The 25,219-nt window shown below is 35.8% G+C and overlaps 1 protein-coding gene across 18 annotated transcripts in view; it reads right to left on the bottom strand.

The window, feature by feature from the left end:
- Positions 1 to 25,219, bottom strand: part of adgrb2 (adhesion G protein-coupled receptor B2) — a 1,085,043-nt gene that overhangs the window by 355,595 nt on the left and 704,229 nt on the right. The window lies entirely within an intron of this gene.

Below are 25,219 nucleotides of genomic sequence, written 5' to 3'. Positions count from 1 at the left end.
GGATGGATGGATGGTGGTCAATGGAGACTTTTTTTGTCCCATTAATCTAAACTGCTTTTAGGTTTGAAATCTGACACAGAAAAACTATTAAAAATGTGTATTATTAATAATCAAATGTATATTCAGGCCTGATCCTTAGCCCCCCCACTCTTTAAACAATTAGTAGATTGATGATACTTCCATTCATGCATATTTTTCTAATTAAAAAAGTGACATAATTACTTTAAATGGAATAAAAAAAATCATGGTAACTAATTTTTATTCAAGACTACACACACACACACACACACACACACACACACACACACACACACACACACACACACACACACACACACACACACACACACACACACACACACACCTATATATATCTCAAATCTCAATCAATCGCTATATCCATCCATCTTCTACCGCTTGTCCCTCTTGGGGTGCGGGCCGGTCGCTATTATGTGTGTGTATGTATATATATATATATATATATATATATATATATATATATATATATATATATATATATATATATATATATACAGTTTATAATGCACATATATGTATACATATACAAATATATAGTATGTGTATAGATACATGTATAAACACATATTTCCATATGCATACATATCAACATACGCACACACACACACATATACACGCACACTACATATATACAGTATACACATAAATAAATGCACAAACTTATATACACGCACACAAATATATAAACAGATCTATATCTATATATGTATACATGCATCCATTTTCTACCGCTTATTCCCTTTGGGGTCGCTGACGCCTATCTCAGCTACAATCGGGCGGAAGGCGGGGTACAACCTGGACAAGTCGCCACCTCATCGCAGTGCCAACACAGATAGACGGACAACATTCACACTCACATTCACACACAAGGGCCAATTTACACAAATATACATATTCATATACACATATATACACACATTTATACATGCATATGTGTGTATATATATATATATATATATATATATATATATGTGTGTGTGTGCGTGTGTGTGTGTGTGTAAATACTGTATGTGTTTATACACATACTATATATTTGTATATGTATACATATATGTGCATTATATACTGTGTATATATATATATATATATATATATATATATATATATATATATACAAAATGATTTTTTTTTTTTTTAAACAAGGAAGTTAAAGTGTATCGGCTGGCATGACATAAAATAACAAAAACGAAACGCTGGAGAACAGCAAGGACTTACGAGTAAACACAAGCGGTAGAAAGAGCGTCCACAACGTGCATAAAGGTGAATCACCAAAAAAGTCCCAACAGTAAAAAAGTGATATACATGGCATATATGTGTGTGTATATATATATATATATATATATATATACACACACATATATGCCATGTATATCACTTTTTTGTGTGTGTATATATATATATATATATATATATATATATATATATATATATATATATACACACACATATATGCCATGTATATCACTTTTTTACTGTTGGGACTTTTTTGGTGATTCACCTTTGTGCACGTTGTGGACGCTCTTTCTACCGCTTGTGTTTACTCGTAAGTCCTTGCTGTTCTCCAGCGTTTCGTTTTTATTTTATGTCATGCCAGCCGATACACTTTAACTTCCTTGTTTAAAAAAAAAAAATCATTTTATATATATATATATATATATATATATATATATATATATATATATATATATATATATATATACAGAATATAATCCACATATATGTATACATATACAAATATATAGTATGTGTATAAACACATACAGTATTTACACACACACACACACACACACACACACACAAACACACACACACACAAATATATAAACACATCTATATCTATATATATATACATCCATCCATCCATCCATTTTCTACCGCTTATTCCCTTTGGGGTCGCTGGTGCATTTCTCAGCTGCAATCGGGTGGAAGGCGGGGTACAACATGGACAAGTCGCCCCCTCATCGCAGTGCCAACACAGATAGACGGACAACATTCACAATTACATTCACACACAAGGGCCAATTTACACAAATATACATATTCATATACACAAATATACATCCATATGTGTATACATATACACACATTTATGCCATGTATATCACTTTTTTTATTGTTGGGACTTTTTTGGTGATTCACCTTTATGCACGTTGTGGACGCCCTTTCTACCGCTTGTGTTTACTCGTAAGTCCTTGCTGTTCTCCAGCGCTTCGTTTTTGTTATTTTATGTCATGCCAGCCAATACACTTTAACTCCCTTGTTTAAAAAAAAAATAATAAATAAATAAATATATATATATATATATATATACATATATTTAAATATTTAAATGGTAATTGGCTTGTCAGTCCCCTGAGAATGCAGACCAAATTCTGTAGTTTTAGTGGACATTTTTCCTTGAGCTGTGTGAGAAATTTCAAGTCAATCCGACTTATACGGGGCCGAAATTACGGCGTTAAACAATAAGACCCGTGTGTTGGATTTGCTAGATAAATATATATTTTGACCCTTTTTTTGCAGGAAATTGCACAAATTAAATTCATAACAGGTGAGCACAGCCTAAAAAGAGTTCAGGTGCTACTTTTTTTTTCTCTCTCCCATAAATAGCACTGGCAAATCACTTGATGGGTTTATGCACACTTTTCTATCGGCTATGATGGAGCTGTTAACAATTCCTTTTATGTTCCCATTCCAAAGAGTTCACACGGAGTGTTGCGTGTTGGATTCTTATTCATCTCTTGACTGCCATTTGTGCAGAAATAGATACATTGGAAATAAATTTATATTTTACACTGCCATCCAGTGCCTGTCAGACAGGTCCATGAATAAAATAAAGAGCTTAACCAAAGCACGGTGACATGCATCGTATAATCAAAGCTGCCCAAAAAAAGAAAGAGGGGAAAAAAAAGAAGAAGAAACGGAAGTAATTGAGCTGTCAAATAAAGTACCCCACCAAAAATAATAATAACACAATGATCAGGAAGGAAAGGTTTGTCATGGACTTGAAGGCTAATAATAAAATGGGTAATTTGAAGTGTCAGAGGAAGTTATTGCAGGATGAATTGGAAGTCGTTTGGCTGCAGGTAAAGATTTGAGACAAAATAAATGCTGCTCTTATTTTGGATTGATTACCAGCTGTCAAAAATGGTCGGATAAATGTCAGAATGTCAATCAAGCGCAAATCATTACAGGCTTTTTTCGCTGTCGTCACCAGAAGACAATGTCTGCAATTAGTGTTGGGTGTGACAAACTTCATGGAGAACAAAGTATTTCAAACTTCAAACATGGACCAGGGAGACCTTTGACCTAGGGCTGGGCGATATATCGATATATGCAGTTGCTTTAAGCTGCGGGCATTACACTCCAGCAGGGGTCACCAACCTTTTTGAAACCAAGAGCTACTTCTTGGGTACTGATTGATGCGAAGGGCTACCAGTTTGATACAAACTTAAATAAATTGCCAGAAGTAGCCAATTTGCTCAATTTACCTTTAATAAATATATCTATATATATATAAAAAAATTGGTATTTCTGTCGGTCATTCTGTCGTACATTTTTTTCCTTTTAAGGAAGGTATTTTGCAGAGAATAAATGATGAAAAAAAAAATTACTTGAACGGTTTAAAAGAGGAGACAACACGAAAGAAATTTAAATTAATTTTTGAAACATAGTTTATCTTCAATTTCGACTCTTTAAAATTCAAAATTCATCCGAAAAATTTGAAGAGAAAAAGTAGCTGATTCGAAAAAAATTTAAAAAAATAACTCATGGAACATCGTTAGTAATTTTGTCCTGATTAAGATTAGTTTTAGAATTTTGATGACATGTTTTAAATAAGTTAAAATCCAATCTGCACTTTGTGAGAATATAAATCAAATTGGACCAAGCTATATTTCTAACAAAGACAAATCATTATTTCCTCTAGATTTTCCAGAACAAAAATTTTTAAAATAAATTCCAAAGACTTTGTAATAAAATTTTAATTTGATTCTACAGATTTTCTGGATTTACCAGAATGTTTTTATTTTTTTTATTTTAATCAAAATAAGTTTGAAGAAATATTTCACAAATGTTCTTCCTCGAAACAGAACCTAAAATGAAGAATTATATTAAAATGTATTTATTATTCATATATTATACATATATACAAACATATATGCATACATATAAACACACATAAAATACATATATACATACATACATATATGCATTCATATACACACATAAATGCATATATACATACATACACACAATTACGTACATATATGCATACATATATACACACAGATACATGTATACATACATATATGCATACATATATATACACACATAAATACATGTATATACATACTGTACATACATGCATACGTATTTAGACACATAAATGCATATATATATATATATATATATATATATATATATATATATATATATATATATATGTATGTATAAATATATAAATGAATAATATAAATAAATGGGTTGTACTTGTATAGCGCTTTTCTACCTTCAAGGTACTCAAAGCGCTTTGACACTACTTCCACATTTATCCATTCACAAACACATTCACACACTGATGGAGGGAGCTGCCATGCAAGGCGCTAACAAGCACCCATTAGGACCAAGGGTGAGGTGTCTTGCTCAGGACACAACGGGTGTGACGAGGTTGGTACTAGGTAGGGATTGAACCAGGGACCCTAAACACATATATACACAAATAAATGCATTCATATATGCACACATAAATGCATAAATACCTTCATACATACACATATAAATACATATATACATACTGTACATATATGCATTCATATACACACAAATGCATACATACACAAATAAATACATACATATATGCATTCATATATGCACATATAAATGCATGCACGCGCGCACACACACACACACACACGCACGCACACACACGCACACGCACACGCACGCACGCACGCACGCACGCACGCACGCACGCACACACACACACACACACACACACACACGTGATTAAAGACTATGTAAACAACCTTTGATTGATTGATTTGTTTGTCTAGAAATGATATTTGTGCTCGGTTGCATGAGAAGACAAACAACATTTCTCTGCATAGATGAAGAAAAAGGGAAAAGCGAACATCGCAGTAAACACTTTTTTTTTTTTTTTCCAAGGTCCTCTCAAAGGAAGGCCGTTCAATTCCCTTTGATTATTTGCTCCAGCTTGCTGGGACATCTCTGCTGGAGATGACAAATTAATGTAACCGCCAGCAACAATTCACTGCAAAAAAAAGCGATTTTGTGTTGTTGTTTGGTTCTTCTCATCTCCAGCAACTGCATGACTGTAAGACAACCCCAGTTTTGTTTCAGGACTGAGACACCTTTCACATCTGAAGACTAACTACACGCTAGCATAATGATAATAATAATACATTTATACACGCTCCAATAAGACTAATATGGTGTTATGTGTGATGTATCTGTCAACAAAGCACTTTTACAAGCTCTAGGACACCAGAGGACCAGTTCAAGCCAGCTAATGTTGTTATCACCTGGATGTATTCTGATGTTGTTATCACCTGCCCGTATTCTGATGTTGTTATCACCTGCATGTATTCTGATGTTGTTATCACCTGCATGTATTCTGATGTTGTTATCACCTGCATGTATTCTGATGTTATCACTTGCAAGTATTCTGACGTTGTTATCACCTGCATGTATTCTGATGTTGTTATCACCTGCATGTATTCTGATGTTGTTATCACCTGCATGTATTCTGATGTTGTTATCACCTGCATGTATTCTGATGTTGTTATCACCTGCACGTATTCTGACGTTGTTATCACCTGCATGTATTCTGATGTTGTTATCACCTGCATGTATTCTGATGTTGTTATCACCTGCATGTATTCTGATGTTGTTATCACCTGCACGTAATCTCATGTTGTTATCACCTGCACGTATTCTGATGTTGTTATCACCTGCATGTATTCTGATCTTGTTATCACCTGCATGTATTCTGATCTTGTTATCACCTGCATGTATTCTGATGTTGTTATCACCTGCCCGTATTCTGATGTTATCACCTGCATGTATTCTGATGTTGTTATCACCTGCATGTATTCTGATGTTGTTATCACCTGCATGTATTCTGATGTTGTTATCACCTGCATGTATTCTGATGTTATCACTTGCAAGTATTCTGACGTTGTTATCACCTGCATGTATTCTGATGTTGTTATCACCTGCATGTATTCTGATGTTGTTATCACCTGCATGTATTCTGATGTTGTTATCACCTGCATGTATTCTGATGTTGTTATCACCTGCATGTATTCTGATGTTGTTATCACCTGCATGTATTTTGATGTTGTTAGCACCTGCACGTAATCTGATGTTGTTATCACCCGCACGTATTCTGATGTTATCACCTGCATGTATTCTGATGTTGTTTTCACCTGCATGTATTCTGATGTTATCACCTGCATGTATTTTGATGTTGTTATCACGTGCATGTAATCTGATGTTATCACCTGCATGTATTCTGATGTTGTTATCACTTGCATGTATTCTGACGTTGTTATCACCTGCATGTATTCTGATGTTGTTATCACCTGCATATATTCTGACGTTGTTATAACCTGTATGTATTCTGATGGTGTTATCACTTGCATGTATTCTGATGTTATCACCTGCATGTATTTTGATGTTGTTATCACGTGCATGTAATCTGATGTTATCACTTGCATGTATTCTGATGTTGTTATCACTTGCATGTAATTTGATGTTGTTATCACCTGCATGTATTCTGATGTTGTTATCACCTGCATGTATTCTGACGTTGTTATCACCTGTATGTATTCTGATGTTGTTATCACTTGCATGTATTCTGATGTTATCACCTGCATGTATTTTGATGTTGTTATCACGTGCATGTAATCTGATGTTATCACTTGCATGTATTCTGATGTTGTTATCACTTGCATGTAATTTGATGTTGTTATCACCTGCATGTATTTTGATGTTGTTATCACCTGCATGTATTTTGATGTTGTTATCACGTGCATGTATTCTGATGTTCTTATCACTTGCATGTATTCTGATGTTTTTATCACCTGCACGTATTCTGACGTTGTTATCACCTGCCCGTATTCTGACGTTGTTATCACCTGCATGTATTCCGATGTTATCACCTGCCCGTATTCTGATGTTGTTATCACCTGCATGTATTCTGATGTTATCACCTGCAAGTATTTTGACGTTGTTATCACCTGCACGTATTCTGATGTTATCACCTGCACGTATTCTGATGTTGTTATCACCTGCATGTATTCTGATGTTGTTATCACCTGCATGTATTCTGATGTTGTTATCACCTGCATGTAATCTGACGTTGTTGTCACCTGCATGTATTCTGATGTTGTTATCACCTGCATGTATTCTGATGTTGTTATCACTTGCATGTATTCTGATGTTATCACCTGCATGTATTTTGATGTTGTTATCACGTGCAGGTAATCTGATGTTATCACTTGCATGTATTCTGATGTTGTTATCACTTGCATGTAATTTGATGTTGTTATCACCTGCATGTATTCTCATGTTGTTATCACCTGCATGTATTCTGACGTTGTTATAACCTGCATGTATTCTGACGTTGTTATCACCTGCATGTATTCTGATGTTGTTATCACCTGCACGTATTCTGATGTTGTTATCACCTGCCCGTATTCTGACGTTGTTATCACCTGCATGTATTCCGATGTTGTTATCACCTGCCCGTATTCTGATGTTGTTATCACCTGCATGTATTCTGATGTTATCACCTGCAAATATTTTGACGTTATCACCTGCACGTATTCTGATGTTATCACCTGCACATATTCTGATGTTGTTATCACCTGCATGTATTCTGATGTTGTTATCACCTGCATGTATTCTGATGTTGTTATCACCTTCACGTAATCTGACGTTGTTATCACCTGCACGTATTCTGATGTTATCACCTGCATGTATTCTGACGTTGTTATCACCTGCATGTATTCTGATGTTGTTATCACCTGCATGTATTCTGATGTTGTTATCACCTGCATGTATTTTGATGTTGTTATCACGTGCATGTAATCTGATGTTATCACTTGCATGTAATCTGATGTTATCACCTGCATGTATTCTGATGTTGTTATCACTTGCATGTATCCTGATGTTGTTATCACCTGCATGTATTCTCATGTTGTTATCACCTGCATGTATTCTGATGTTGTTATCACCTGCATGTATTCTGATGTTGTTATCACCTGCATGTATTCTGACGTTGTTATCACCTGCATGTATTCTGATGTTGTTATCACCTGCACGTATTCTGATGTTGTTATCACCTGCATGTATTCTGACGTTGTTATCACCTGCATGTATTCTGATGTTGTTATCACCTGCACGTATTCTGACGTTGTTATCACCTGCCCGTATTCTGACGTTGTTATCACCTGCATGTATTCCGATGTTGTTATCACCTGCCCGTATTCTGATGTTGTTATCACCTGCATGTATTCTGATGTTATCACCTGCATGTATTTTGATGTTGTTATCACGTGCATGTAATCTGATGTTATCACCTACATGTATTCTGATGTTGTTATCACTTGCATGTATTCTGACGACGTTATCACCTGCATGTATTCTGATGTTGTTATCACCTGCATATATTCTGACGTTGTTATAACCTGTATGTATTCTGATGGTGTTATCACTTGCATGTATTCTGATGTTATCACCTGCATGTATTTTGATGTTGTTATCACGTGCATGTAATCTGATGTTATCACTTGCATGTATTCTGATGTTGTTATCACTTGCATGTAATTTGATGTTGTTATCACCTGCATGTATTCTGATGTTGTTATCACCTGCATGTATTCTGACGTTGTTATCACCTGTATGTATTCTGATGTTGTTATCACTTGCATGTATTCTGATGTTATCACCTGCATGTATTTTGATGTTGTTATCACGTGCATGTAATCTGATGTTATCACTTGCATGTGTTCTGATGTTTTTATCACTTGCATGTAATTTGATGTTGTTATCACCTGCATGTATTCTGATGGTGTTATCAACTGCATGTATTCTGACGTTGTTATCACCTGTATGTATTCTGATGTTGTTATCACTTGCATGTATTCTGATGTTATCACCTGCATGTATTTTGATGTTGTTTTCACGTGCAGGTAATCTGATGTTATCACTTGCATGTATTCTGATGTTGTTATCACTTGCATGTAATTTGATGTTGTTATCACCTGCATGTATTCTCATGTTGTTATCACCTGCATGTATTCTGACGTTGTTATCACCTGCATGTATTCTGACGTTGTAATCACCTGCATGTATTCTGATGTTGTTATCACCTGCACGTATTCTGATGTTGTTATCACCTGCCCGTATTCTGACGTTGTTATCACCTGCATGTATTCCGAAGTTGTTATCACCTGCCCGTATTCTGATGTTGTTATCACCTGCATGTATTCTGATGTTATCACCTGCAAATATTTTGACGTTATCACCTGCACGTATTCTGATGTTATCACCTGCACATATTCTGATGTTGTTATCACCTGCATGTATTCTGATGTTGTTATCACCTGCATGTATTCTGATGTTGTTATCACCTTCACGTAATCTGACGTTGTTATCACCTGCACGTATTCTGATGTTATCACCTGCATGTATTCTGACGTTGTTATCACCTGCATGTATTCTGATGTTGTTATCACCTGCATGTATTCTGATGTTGTTATCACCTGCATGTATTTTGATGTTGTTATCACGTATATGTAATCTGATGTTATCACTTGCATGTAATCTGATGTTATCACCTGCATGTATTCTGATGTTGTTATCACTTGCATGTATCCTGATGTTGTTATCACCTGCATGTATTCTGATAATATCACCTGCATGTATTCTCATGTTGTTATCACCTGCATGTATTCTGATGTTGTTATCACCTGCATGTATTCTGACGTTGTTATCACCTGCATGTATTCTGATGTTGTTATCACCTGCACGTATTCTGATGTTGTTATCACCTGCATGTATTCTGACGTTGTTATCACCTGCATGTATTCTGATGTTGTTATCACCTGCACGTATTCTGACGTTGTTATCACCTGCCCGTATTCTGACGTTGTTATCACCTGCATGTATTCCGATGTTGTTATCACCTGCCCGTATTCTGATGTTGTTATCACCTGCATGTATTTTGATGTTATCACCTGCAAATATTTTGACGTTATCACCTGCACGTATTCTGATGTTGTTATCACCTGCATGTATTCTGATGTTGTTATCACCTGCACGTAATCTGACGTTGTTATCACCTGCACGTATTCTGACGTTGTTATCACCTGCATGTATTCTGATGTTATCACCTGCACGTAATCTGACGTTGTTATCACCTGCACGTATTCTGATGTTGTTATCACCTGCATGTATTCTGATGTTGTTATCACCTGCACGTAATCTGACGTTGTTATCACCTGCATGTATTCTGACGTTGTTATCACCTGCATGTATTCTGATGTTGTTATCACCTGCATGTATTCTGATGTTGTTATCACCTGCATGTATTTTGATGTTGTTATCACGTGCATGTAATCTGATGTTATCACTTGCATGTAATCTGATGTTATCACCTGCATGTATTCTGATGTTGTTATCACTTGCATGTATCCTGATGTTGTTATCACCTGCATGTATTCTGATGTTGTTATCACCTGCATGTATTCTGATGTTGTTATCACCTGCATGTATTCTGATGTTGTTATCACCTGCACGTAATCTGACGTTGTTATCACCTGCACGTATTCTGACGTTGTTATCACCTGCATGTATTCTGATGTTGTTATCACCTGCACGTAATCTGACGTTGTTATCACCTGCACGTATTCTGACGTTGTTATCACCTGCATGTATTCTGATGTTGTTATCACCTGCACGTAATCTGACGTTGTTATCACCTGCACGTATTCTGATGTTGTTATCACCTGCATGTATTCTGATGTTGTTATCACCTGCACGTAATCTGACGTTGTTATCACCTGCATGTATTCCGACGTTGTTATCACCTGCATGTATTCTGATGTTGTTATCACCTGCATGTATTCTGATGTTGTTATCACCTGCATGTATTTTGATGTTGTTATCACGTGCATGTAATCTGATGTTATCACTTGCATGTAATCTGATGTTATCACCTGCATGTATTCTGATGTTGTTATCACTTGCATGTATCCTGATGTTGTTATCACCTGCATGTATTCTGATGTTATCACCTGCATGTATTCTGATGTTGTTATCACCTGCATGTATTCTGATGTTGTTATCACTTGCATGTATTCTGATGTTGTTATCACCTGCATGTATTTTGATGTTGTTATCACGTGCATGTAATCTTATGTTATCACCCGCATGTATTCTGATGTTGTTATCACTTGCATGTATTCTGATGTTTTTATCACCTGCATGTATTCTGACGTTGTTATCACCTGCATGTATTCTGATGTTGTTATCACCTGCATGTATTCTGATGTTGTTATCACCTGCACGTAATCTGACGTTGTTATCACCTGCACGTATTCTGATGTTATCACCTGCATGTATTCTGACGTTGTTATCACCTGCATGTATTCTGATGTTGTTATCACCTGCATGTATTCTGATGTTGTTATCACCTGCATGTATTTTGATGTTGTTATCACCTGCATGTATTCTGATGTTGTTATCACCTGCATGTATTCTGATGTTGTTATCACCTGCACGTAATCTGACGTTGTTATCACCTGCACGTATTCTGATGTTGTTATCACCTGCATGTATTCTGACGTTGTTATCACCTGCATGTATTCTGACGTTGTTATCACCTGCATGTATTCTGATGTTGTTATCACCTGCATGTATTCTGATGTTGTTATCACCTGCATGTATTTTGATGTTATCACCTGCAAATATTTTGACGTTATCACCTGCACGTATTCTGATGTTATCACCTGCATGTATTCTGATGTTGTTATCACCTGCACGTAATCTGACGTTGTTATCACCTGCACGTATTCTGACGTTGTTATCACCTGCATGTATTCTGATGTTATCACCTGCACGTAATCTGACGTTGTTATCACCTGCACGTATTCTGATGTTGTTATCACCTGCATGTATTCTGATGTTGTTATCACCTGCACGTAATCTGACGTTGTTATCACCTGCATGTATTCTGACGTTGTTATCACCTGCATGTATTCTGATGTTGTTATCACCTGCATGTATTCTGATGTTGTTATCACCTGCATGTATTTTGATGTTGTTATCACGTGCATGTAATCTGATGTTATCACTTGCATGTAATCTGATGTTATCACCTGCATGTATTCTGATGTTGTTATCACTTGCATGTATCCTGATGTTGTTATCACCTGCATGTATTCTGATGTTGTTATCACCTGCATGTATTCTGATGTTGTTATCACCTGCATGTATTCTGATGTTATCACCTGCACGTAATCTGACGTTGTTATCACCTGCACGTATTCTGACGTTGTTATCACCTGCATGTATTCTGATGTTGTTATCACCTGCACGTAATCTGACGTTGTTATCACCTGCACGTATTCTGACGTTGTTATCACCTGCATGTATTCTGATGTTGTTATCACCTGCACGTAATCTGACGTTGTTATCACCTGCACGTATTCTGATGTTGTTATCACCTGCATGTATTCTGATGTTGTTATCACCTGCACGTAATCTGACGTTGTTATCACCTGCACGTATTCTGATGTTGTTATCACCTGCATGTATTCCGACGTTGTTATCACCTGCATGTATTCTGATGTTGTTATCACCTGCATGTATTCTGATGTTGTTATCACCTGCATGTATTTTGATGTTGTTATCACGTGCATGTAATCTGATGTTATCACTTGCATGTAATCTGATGTTATCACCTGCATGTATTCTGATGTTGTTATCACTTGCATGTATCCTGATGTTGTTATCACCTGCACGTATTCTGATGTTATCACCTGCATGTATTCTGATGTTGTTATCACCTGCATGTATTCTGATGTTGTTATCACTTGCATGTATTCTGATGTTGTTATCACCTGCATGTATTTTGATGTTGTTATCACGTGCATGTAATCTTATGTTATCACCCGCATGTATTCTGATGTTGTTATCACTTGCATGTATTCTGATGTTTTTATCACCTGCATGTATTCTGACGTTGTTATCACCTGCATGTATTCTGATGTTGTTATCACCTGCATGTATTCTGATGTTGTTATCACCTGCACGTAATCTGACGTTGTTATCACCTGCACGTATTCTGATGTTATCACCTGCATGTATTCTGACGTTGTTATCACCTGCATGTATTCTGATGTTGTTATCACCTGCATGTATTCTGATGTTGTTATCACCTGCATGTATTTTGATGTTGTTATCACCTGCATGTATTCTGATGTTGTTATCACCTGCATGTATTCTGATGTTGTTATCACCTGCACGTAATCTGACGTTGTTATCACCTGCACGTATTCTGATGTTGTTATCACCTGCATGTATTCTGACGTTGTTATCACCTGCATGTATTCTGACGTTGTTATCACCTGCATGTATTCTGATGTTGTTATCACCTGCATGTATTCTGATGTTGTTATTACCTGCATGTTTTTTGATGTTATTATCACGTGCATGTAATCTGATGTTATCACTTGCATGTATCCTGATGTTGTTGTCACCTGCATGTATTCTGATGTTATCACCTGCATGTATTCTCATGTTGTTATCACCTGCATGTATTCTGATGTTGTTATCACCTGCATGTATTCTGACGTTGTTATCACCTGCATGTATTCTGATGTTGTTATCACCTGCACGTATTCTGATGTTGTTATCACCTGCATGTATTCTGATGGTATCACCTGCATGTATTCTGACGTTGTTATCACCTGCATGTATTCTGATGTTGTTATCACTTGCATGTATTCTGATGTTGTTATCACCTGCATGTATTTTGATGTTATCACGTGCATGTAATCTTATGTCATCACCTGCATGTATTCTGATGTTGTTATCACTTGCATGTATTCTGATGTTTTTATCACCTGCATGTATTCTGATGTTGTTATCACCTGCATGTATTCTGACGTTGTTATCACCTGCATGTATTCTGATGTTGTTATCACCTGCATGTATTCTGATGTTATCACTTGCATGTATTCTCATGTTGTTATCACCTGCATGTATTCTGACGTTGTTATCACCTGCATGTATTCTGATGTTGTTATCACCTGCCCGTATTCTGATGTTGTTATCACCTGCATGTATTCTGATGTTATCACCTGCAAGTATTTTGGCCTTGTTATCACCTGCACGTATTCTGATGTTATCACCTGCACGTATTCTGATGTTGTTATCACCTGCATGTATTCTGATGTTGTTATCACCTGCATGTATTCTGATGTTGTTATCACCTGCATGTATTCTGATGTTATCACCTGCAAGTATTTTGGCCTTGTTATCACCTGCACGTATTCTGATGTTATCACCTGCACGTATTCTGATGTTGTTATCACCTGCATGTATTCTGATGTTGTTATCACCTGCATGTAATCTGACGTTGTTATCACCTGCATGTATTCTGATGTTGTTATCACCTGCATGTATTCTGACGTTGTTATCACCTGCATGTATTCTGATGTTGTTATCACCTGCATGTATTCTGATGTTGTTATCACCTGCATGTATTTTGATGTTGTTATCACGTGCATGTAATCTGATGTTATCACTTGCATGTAATCTGATGTTATCACCTGCATGTATTCTGATGTTGTTATCACTTGCATGTATTCTGATGTTGTTATCAGCTGCATGTATTCTGATGTTGTTATCACCTGCATGTATTCTGAGGTTGTTATCACCTGCATGTATTCTGACGTTATCACCTGCATGTATTCTGATGTTGTTATCACTTGCATGTATTCTGATGTTGTTATCACCTGCATGTATTCTGATGTTGTTATCACTTGCATGTATTCTGATGTTGTTATCACCTGCATGTATTTTGATGTTGTTATCACGTGCATGTAATCTGATGTTATCACCCGCATGTATTCTGATGTTCTTATCACTTGCATGTATTCTGATGTTTTTATCACCTGCATGTATTCTGACGTTGTTATCACCTGCATGTATTCTGATGTTGTTATCACCTGCATGTATTCTGATGTTGTTATCACCTGCATGTATTTTGATGTTGTTATCACGTGCATGTAATCCGATGTTATCACTTGCATGTAATCTGATGTTATCACCTGCATGTATTCTGATGTTATCACTTGCATGTATCCTGATGTTGTTATCACCTGCATGTATTCTGATGTTGTTATCACCTGCTTGTATTCTGACGTTATCACCTGCATGTATTCTGATGTTGTTATCACCTGCATGTATTTTGATGTTGTTATCACGTGCATGTAATCCGATGTTATCACTTGCATGTAATCTGATGTTATCACCTGCATGTATTCTGATGTTATCACTTGCATGTATCCTGATGTTGTTATCACCTGCATGTATTCTGATGTTGTTATCACCTGCTTGTATTCTGACGTTATCACCTGCATGTATTCTGATGTTGTTATCACCTGCATGTATTTTGATGTTGTTATCACGTGCATGTAATCTGATGTTATCACCCGCATGTATTCTGATGTTGTTATCACCTGCATGTATTGTGATGTTTTTATCACCTGCATGTATTCTGATGTTGTTATCACCTGCACGTATTCTGATGTTGTTATCACCTGCATGTATTCTGATGGTATCACCTGCATGTATTCTGACGTTGTTATCACCTGCATGTATTCTGATGTTGTTATCACTTGCATGTATTCTGATGTTGTTATCACCTGCATGTATTTTGATGTTGTTATCACGTGCATGTAATCTTATGTTATCACCCGCATGTATTCTGATGTTGTTATCACTTGCATGTATTCTGATGTTTTTATCACCTGCATGTATTCAAATGTTGTTATCACCTGCATGTATTCTGACGTTGTTATCACCTGCATGTATTCTGATGTTGTTATCACCTGCATGTATTCTGATGTTATCACTTGCATGTATTCTCATGTTGTTATCACCTGCATGTATTCTGACGTTGTTATCACCTGCATGTATTCTGATGTTGTTATCACCTGCATGTATTCTGATGTTGTTATCACCTGCCCGTATTCTGATGTTGTTATCACCTGCATGTATTCTGATGTTATCACCTGCAAGTATTTTGACGTTGTTATCACCTGCACGTATTCTGATGTTATCACCTGCACGTATTCTGATGTTGTTATCACCTGCATGTATTCTGATGTTGTTATCACCTGCATGTATTCTGATGTTGTTATCACCTGCATGTAATCTGACGTTGTTATCACCTGCATGTATTCTGATGTTGTTATCACCTGCATGTATTCTGACGTTGTTATCACCTGCATGTATTCTGATGTTGTTATCACCTGCATGTATTCTGATGTTATCTCCTGCATGTATTTTGATGTTGTTATCACGTGCATGTAATCTGATGTTATCACTTGCATGTAATCTGATGTTATCACCTGCATGTATTCTGATGTTGTTATCACTTGCATGTATTCTGATGTCGTTATCACCTGCATGTATTCTGATGTTGTTATCACCTGCATGTATTCTGAGGTTGTTATCACCTGCATGTATTCTGACGTTATCACCTGCATGTATTCTGATGTTGTTATCACTTGCATGTATTCTGATGTTGTTATCACCTGCATGTATTCTGATGTTGTTATCACTTGCATGTATTCTGATGTTGTTATCACCTGCATGTATTTTGATGTTGTTATCACGTGCATGTAATCTGATGTTATCACCCGCATGTATTCTGATGTTCTTATCACCTGCATGTATTCTGACGTTGTTATCACCTGCATGTATTCTGATGTTGTTATCACCTGCATGTATTCTGATGTTGTTATCACCTGCATGTATTTTGATGTTATCACGTCCATGTAATCCGATGTTATCACTTGCATGTAATCTGATGTTATCACCTGCATGTATTCTGATGTTGTTATCACTTGCATGTATTCTGATGTTGTTATCACCTGCATGTATTCTGATGTTGTTATCACTTGCATGTATTCTGATGTTGTTATCACCTGCATGTATTTTGATGTTATCACCTGCATGTATTCTGATGTTGTTATCACCTGCATGTATTCTGATGTTGTTATCACCTGCATGTATTTTGATGTTATCACCTGCATGTATTCTGATGTTGTTATCACCTGCATGTATTCTGATGTTGTTATCACCTGCATGTATTTTGATGTTATCACGTGCATGTAATCCGATGTTATCACTTGCATGTAATCTGATGTTATCACCTGCATGTATTCTGATGTTGTTATCACTTGCATGTATCCTGATGTTGTTCTCACCTGCATGTATTCTGAGGTTGTTATCACCTGCTTGTATTCTGACGTTGTTATCACCTGCATGTATTCTGATGTTGTTATCACCTGCATGTATTTTGATGTTGTTATCACGTGCATGTAATCCGATGTTATCACTTGCATGTAATCTGATGTTATCACCTGCATGTATTCTGATGTTGTTATCACTTGCATGTATCCTGATGTTGTTCTCACCTGCATGTATTCTGAGGTTGTTATCACCTGCTTGTATTCTGACGTTGTTATCACCTGCATGTATTCTGATGTTGTTATCACCTGCATGTATTTTGATGTTGTTATCACGTGCATGTAATCCGATGTTATCACTTGCATGTAATCTGATGTTATCACCTGCATGTATTCTGATGTTGTTATCACTTGCATGTATCCTGATGTTGTTCTCACCTGCATGTATTCTGAGGTTGTTATCACTTGCATGTATCCTGATGTTGTTATCACCTGCTTGTATTCTGACGTTGTTATCACCTGCATGTATTCTGATGTTGTTATCACCTGCATGTATTTTGATGTTGTTATCACGTGCATGTAATCTGATGTTATCACCCGCATGTATTCTGATGTTGTTATCACCTGCATGTATTGTGATGTTTTTATCACCTGCATGTATTCTGACGTTGTTATCACCTGCATGTATTCTGATGTTGTTATCACCTGCATGTATTCTGATGTTGTTATCACTTGCATGTATTCTCATGTTGTTATCACCTGCATGCATTCTGACGTTGTTATCGCCTGCATATATTCTGATGTTGTTATCACCTGCATGTATTCTGACGTTGTTATCACCTGCACGTATTCTGATGTTATCACCTGCTTGTATGCTGATGTTGTCACCTGCACTTATTTTAACGTTGTTATCACATGCACATATTTCAGATAGTTTTTTATTTTTTTCTGTAATTGCAAGTTTTTTCGGCTTTGTTTTAAAAATGTGTATTTAGCAATTGTAAGTTTTTTCGCCTTTAAAAAGAAATCTGTAATTCTATGTTGTCTCTGACTTTTTAAAAATGTTTTTCTGTTTTTTCGGCTTTAGAAAATATTGTTCTGTGGAATTGTACGTTTTTTCGGGTTTTTAAAAATGTGTTTGTTTATATTTTAAAAGGTGTTTTGGAAATTACATTTTTTTTAATGTAATTTTTATTTTTTTCGGCTTTAGAAAAAAAATCTGTAATTTTAAGTTGTTTCTGACTTTTTTTTCAAATTTGTTTCTTTTTTTCCGACTTTAAAAAATATTGTTCTCTGGAATTGTAAGTTTTTCCGGTTTAAAAAAAATGTGTTTGTTTATAATTTAAAGATTTTAAATTTTAATTGGTTTTCTGTTATTGCTAGCTTTTTCTGCTTTAAAAAACAAGAAACATTCGGTAATTTTAAGTTGTTTCGAATTTTTAAAATTGTATTTCATGCAATTTTTTTTTAGCTTTAAAAAAATGTGTTTTCTGTGGTGGTATATTGCTTCAGATTTTTTATATTTGTTTTCTGTAATTTCAAGTTTTTTCTGCTTTGTTTTAAAAATGTGTATTTTGCAACCGTAAGTTTTTTTGGCTTTAAAAAAAATCTGTAATTCTACGTTTTTTCTGTTTTTGAAAAACAATTCCCTTTTGGGGTCGCGGGGGGCGCTGGCGCCTATCTCAGCTACAATCGGGCGTAAGGCGGGGTACACCCTGGACAAATCGCCACCTCATCGCAGGGCCAACACAGATAGACAGACAACATTCACACTCACATTCACACACTAGGGCCAATTTAGTGTTGGCCCTAGTGTTATTGCTAGTTTTTTGGCTTTAAAAAATAACAAAATATTCTGTAATTGTAGGTTGTTTCGAATATTTTAAATTGTATTTCATGCAATTTTTTTTTGCTTTAAAAAATGTGTTTTCTGTAATGGTGAATTGCTTGAGATTTTTTTTACATTTGTTTTCTGTAATTGTACGTTTTTCCGGCTTTGTTTTCAACGTGTATTTTGCAATCGTCCGTTTTTTTGGCTTTAAAAAAATATGTAATTCTAACTTTTTTCTGACTTTTTAAAAAAGTTTTTCTGTTTTTTCAGCTTTAAAAAATAGAGTTTTCTGCAAACTGTATGATTTTTCTGGTTTAAAATTTTTTAAAGGTGTTTTGGATTAAATAAATGTTTTTATTACTTTTCCATTATTAGTTTTTCCGGCTTTAAAAAAAATCTGCAATTTTAAATTGTGTCTGACTTTTTAAAATGTGTTTGTTTTTTCGGCTTTAAAATATATTGTTCTCCTGCATTGTAAGTTTTTTCAGGTTTTAAAGAATGTGTTTGTTTATAATTAAAATGTTTTAAATTTTAATTGGTTTTCTGTTTTTGCTAGCTTTTTGGGCTTTAAAATAAATAAAAAAAATTCTGTAATTGTAAGTTGCTTCGAATTTTTAAAATTGAATTTCATGCAATTCTTTTTTTAGCTATAAAAAAAATTGTTTTTTCGGCTTTGTTTTAAAAATGTGTATTTTGCAATTGTAGGTTGTTTTTTTTACTTTAAAAACAAATCTGTAATTCTATGTTTTTTCTGACTTTTTAAAAATGTTTTTCAGTTTTTTCTGTTTTAAAAAATATTGCTCTTTGGATTTGTAAGTTTTTTCAGGTTTTTAAAAATGTGTTTATTTATAATTTAAAGGTGTTTTGGATATTTATTTATGTTTTTATTTTTTTTTTTACGTCATTGTTAGTGTTTTCGGCTTTTAAAAAAAAAATCTGTAATTTTAAGTTGTTTCTGACTTTTTAAAATGTGTTTGTTTTTTCACCTTTAAAAAATATTGTTTTCTTTAATTGTAAGTTTTTTCCGGTTTTAAAAAATGTGTTTGTTTATAATTTAAAGTTTTTAAAATGTAATTAGTTTTCAGTTATTGCTACCTTTTTCGGCTTTAAAAGAATAAAAAATAAATCTGTAGTTGTAAGTTGTTTCGAATTTTTTAATTTGTATTTAATAAATTGTTTAGCTTTAAAAAATGTGTTTTCTGTAATGGTAAGATTTTTCTGATTTTTGTTTATTTGTTTTGCGGAATTGTATGTTTTTTTTTCGCTTAAAACCCCCCCCCAAATTAACTTGTTTTCTGTAATTGCAAGTTTTTTGGCTTTTTCATTTTTTGTAAGTTGCCCGCCATCAGTGTGTAAATGTGTGTGTGAATGGGTGAATGTGGAAATAGTGTCAAAGCGCTTTGAGTTCTTTGAAAAAGGTAGAAAATCGCTATAAAAGTATAATCCATTTAAGTGGTTTAGGATCTATGAAAAAAAATAAAAAATAAATAAATAAAATGCTTTCTGTAACTGTAATTTCTGTAATTTCGACCCTTTTTTTAAAAAGTTCTGGAATTGAAGGTCGTTTCACGGGCACCCTGACAGTCGTGATAGGGGCGGGTCCTTCTTGTTAACATTATTTTCTAATGTTAGAATCTGTTTGAATACCAAATCCACTCCTGACATGTTGAATTGAGCGAATGTAAAGCTAAAGTTTGGCAAGACAACTTTTGAGGCAAATGAACAAATTAGACAAACCTCTTTTTTCCTTGACTCGGGGTTATTTCAAAGTTTATAGAAAAAGTACATCCATGTGACAAAAAGCACATACTTTATAATTTCATATTTCTTTCCATTCTAATGTCAATGCTTTCAGAATCAATGCTTCTAAAGGGCACTTGGAGGAAGAGCAACAGATAATGCATGTGAATTAAGTCTACTTAAAGTGTCAAAGCAGCTTTTTAGTGCCACTTCTTGCTGGTTAAATATAAAATGCAAATGCAACTAAAAAGCAGTGATGTCATTGTTCTCCTTCTCTTTCCTCGCCATCTAAAAGGAATGGAGGTTTCTGGGACCGTCTAATAGACACGGTTCAAGTTTCCATCAGGTCGGGAGTCCTGGAGCGAAGCCAACCGTGGACACCGAGCAAAAGTTGGAAAGACAGAATAATTTGCAAATCTTTTTCAACTTATATTCAATTGAATAAAGACAACATTTTCAACGTTCCAACTGGAAAACTTTGCCATTTTTTGCAATTAGCTCATTTTTAAATTTGATGCCTGCAACATGTTAAAAAAAGCTGGCACAAGTGGCAAAAAAGACTGAGAAAGTAGAGGAATGCTCATCAAACGCTTATTCGGAACATCCCACAGGTGAACAGGCTAATTGGGAACAGGTGGGTGCCATGATTGGGTATAAAAGCAGCTTCCAGGAAATGCTCAGTCATTCACAAACAAGGACGGGGCGAGGGTCACCACTTTGTCAACAAATGTGTGGGCAAATTGTTTAAGAACAACATTTCTCAACCAGCTATTGCAAGGAATTTAGAGATTTTGTAATAATAATAATAATAATATATTTTTATTTGTAAAAAGCACTTTACATTGAGCAAACAACCTGAAAGTGCTACAATGTATTTAAAAAAATATATATATACAATAATAATATCCATCCATCCATTTTCTACCGCTTATTCCCTTTTGGGGTCGCGGGGGCCGCTGGGGCCTATCTCAGCTACAATAATAATAATGATAATAAAAATATGATAAAAATAAAAACTAGAACAGCCCAAAATAGAAGAACTAGTATTTATATATCTATAAAAAGGATTTTTTTTTGAAGAACAAGAAGGGTTTTTAAGCCTTATTTGAAAGCATCCACAGTCTGTGGTGCCCTCAGGTGGTTAGGGTGAGCGTTCCACAGACTGGGAATGGCGGGTCTACGTTCCGTAATGTCATCAAAAGGTTCAGAGAATCTGCAGAAATCGCTGCACGTAACATTGAATGCCCGTGACCTTAAATCCCTCAGGCGGTACAGCATCAAAAAGCGACATCAGTGTGTAAAGGATATCACCACGTGGGCTGAGGACCACGTCCGAAAACCACTGTCAGTAACTACAGTTAGTCGCTACGTCTGTAAGTGCAAGTTAAAACTCTAATATCAAAACCAAAGCCATTTATCAACAACACCCAGAAACGCTGCCGGCTTTGCTGGGCCCAAGCTCATCTAAGGTTGACTCATATAATGTGGTAAAGTGTTCTGTAGACTGACGAGTCCACATATCAAATTGTTTTTGGAAACTGCATACGTCGTGACTGGAACAAAAAGAAAAATAACCATCTGGATTGGTCGAGGCACAAAGGTGAAAAGCCAGCATCTGTGATGGTATGGGGTTGTATTAGTGCCCAAGGCATGGGTAACTTACACATCTGTGAAGGCACCATTAATGCTGAAAGGTACATACATATTATGGAGCAACCCATGTTGCCATCCAACCAATGTTATCATAGACACCCCTGCTTATTTCAGCAAGACAAGGCTAAGCCACGTGTTACACCAGCGTGGCTTCATAGTAAAAGAGAGTCGGTACTAGACTGGCCTGCCTGTAGTCCAGACCTTTCTACCACTGAAAATGTGTGGTGCAATATGAAGCCTAAAATACCACAACGGAGACCCCGGACTGTTGAACAACTTAAGCTGTACATCGGGCAAGAATGGGAAATAATTGCACCGGAAAAGCTTCAACAATGGGTCTCTTCAGTTTTCTGAGTGTTGTTAAAAGGAAAGGCCATGTAACACAGTGGTAAAAATGCCCCTGTGACAACTTTTTTGCAATGTGTTGCTGCCATTAAATTCTAAAAAAAATAAAAAGTTTTTCAGTGTGAACATTAAATATGTCGTCTTTGCAGTCTATTCAATTGAATATAAATTGAAAGGGATTTGCAAATGATTGTATTCCGTTTTTATTTACAGATTACTTTTGAGTTTGTAAATTGTTTTTTTTTGTGTTTTACTTTATTCTGTTTGCAAACATTTCTAAAAAAATTTGTTTTCACATTGTCATTATGGGGTATTGTATGTAGAATTCTGAGGGCAAAAACACATTTATTCCATTTTGGACTCGGGCTGTGGCGTCATGTGGGGAAAAAGTGAAACTCTGGATACTTTCCAGATACTTTAGTGCACTCCAGTGCACTCTTTTGAGCCAACGAGCTGTTTTTCCCCAAGTGCACTTCAACGTCAACAGAGGAGTACAGTATTGGAAGGGAGGCACTTATGTAAGCATGATGGTGCTCGGAGACAAGCGGGGTGGAAAACATCGCGCTGCTCAACGAAACGTTTGGCTTTCTACGGGGATGACGAGACGTTTTGCAGCAAACAGCACAATTAAAATAATTAAAATAGTTTTTTTTTAGTGGGGTTTGTCCTTACAGCCACAGGCAAACCCTGCAAGTGCTAACAAAAAAAACAACATATAGGGTTTGATCATTTTTGTATTATTATTTTTGGATATTCAGGATGAGGTCGCCCTTGTTGACATTTTCTTTGCTTTGCTATTGTTGTTGCCTGTTTAAGGAAGCATGTTTTTTTGAAGCTTTTGATTGGCTGTAAAATTGTGAATATGTGTTCCTTTGACATGCATTTGAAATCATGTCTTTGAAATCCAGAAATGTCTCCGCGAGTGCTAATTAAAGGCCTACTAAATTAGATTTTCTTATTTAAACGGGGATAGCAGGTCCATTGTATGTGTCATACTTGATCATTTCGTGATATTGCCATATTTTTGCTGAAAGGATTTGGTAGAGAACATCCACGATAAAGTTCGCAACTTTTGGTTGCTAATAAAAAAGCCTTGCCTGCACCGGAAGTAGCAGACGATGTGTGCGTGATGTCACCAGTTGTAGGGCTCCTCACATCCTCACATTGTTTATAATCATAGCCACCAGCAGCAAGTGCAATTCGGACTGAGAAAGCGACGAGTTCCCCCATTAATTTGAGCGAGGATGAAAGATTTGTAGATGAGGAAAGTAAGAGTGAAGGACTAGAAAAAAAAAAGCCTATAGAGTGGGAGCGATTCAGATGTTATTAGACAAATTTACTTGTATAGTGAAGCACTAAAAAAAAAAAAAAAAAAAAAAAAAAAAAGGCAATGGCTCCAGGCGACGGCAGTGTGAGCGATTCAGATGTTATTAGACACATTTACTCGGATAATTCTGGAAAATCCCTTATCTGCTTTTTGTGTTAATAGTATTTTAGAGAGATTATAAAGTCATACCTGAAAGTCGGAGTGCCAGTTGTAATTCTTTTTTATGTTCGAGAAGTTGCATTAATGGTAAGAGGTTATTTATTTATTATTGGTTAGTGTGGGTTTTGCCCTCCTGGGGGTTCTTCAGACCACCAAGCACCGACATGAGAGCCTATTTCAGGGTTAAAATATTGTTTTACTTTTCAATAAGTCTCTCAGTTGCTTTCCAGCATTTGTATTTTTCTCTTTTGTTCTCGCTCTCGCTCTGGCTCCAGCCCCACCCCCGTCCCTCCTCCTGGCTGCTGCTTATAACAGAGTGACAGGTGATTAGATAACAAGGCCCATGTGGGCCATCTGCGCACCTGGCACTACCCGCTTTGCTACAGGCCCGCAGGCCACGCCCCCTACTCAATTAGCATTAGAATAACAATTATTATTACAAAGAATAAGAGACCTATTATACTCTAGAAATGTTGGTCTTACTAAAAAATGCACACTTTTAGTTGTGTTCAGTGTTAAAAAATATTATATGGCTCTTGCAAATCATATAGCTCGGTATAGCTCGGTTGGTAGAGTGGTCGTGCCAGCAACTTGAGGGTTCCAGGTTCGATTACT

This window comes from Nerophis ophidion, linkage group LG21 (genome assembly GCF_033978795.1).
Source record: "Nerophis ophidion isolate RoL-2023_Sa linkage group LG21, RoL_Noph_v1.0, whole genome shotgun sequence".
Lineage (NCBI taxonomy): Eukaryota > Metazoa > Chordata > Actinopteri > Syngnathiformes > Syngnathidae > Nerophis > Nerophis ophidion.
Note: the sequence above shows the minus strand (reverse complement) of the source record. Positions and strands in the feature narration are given on the sequence as shown.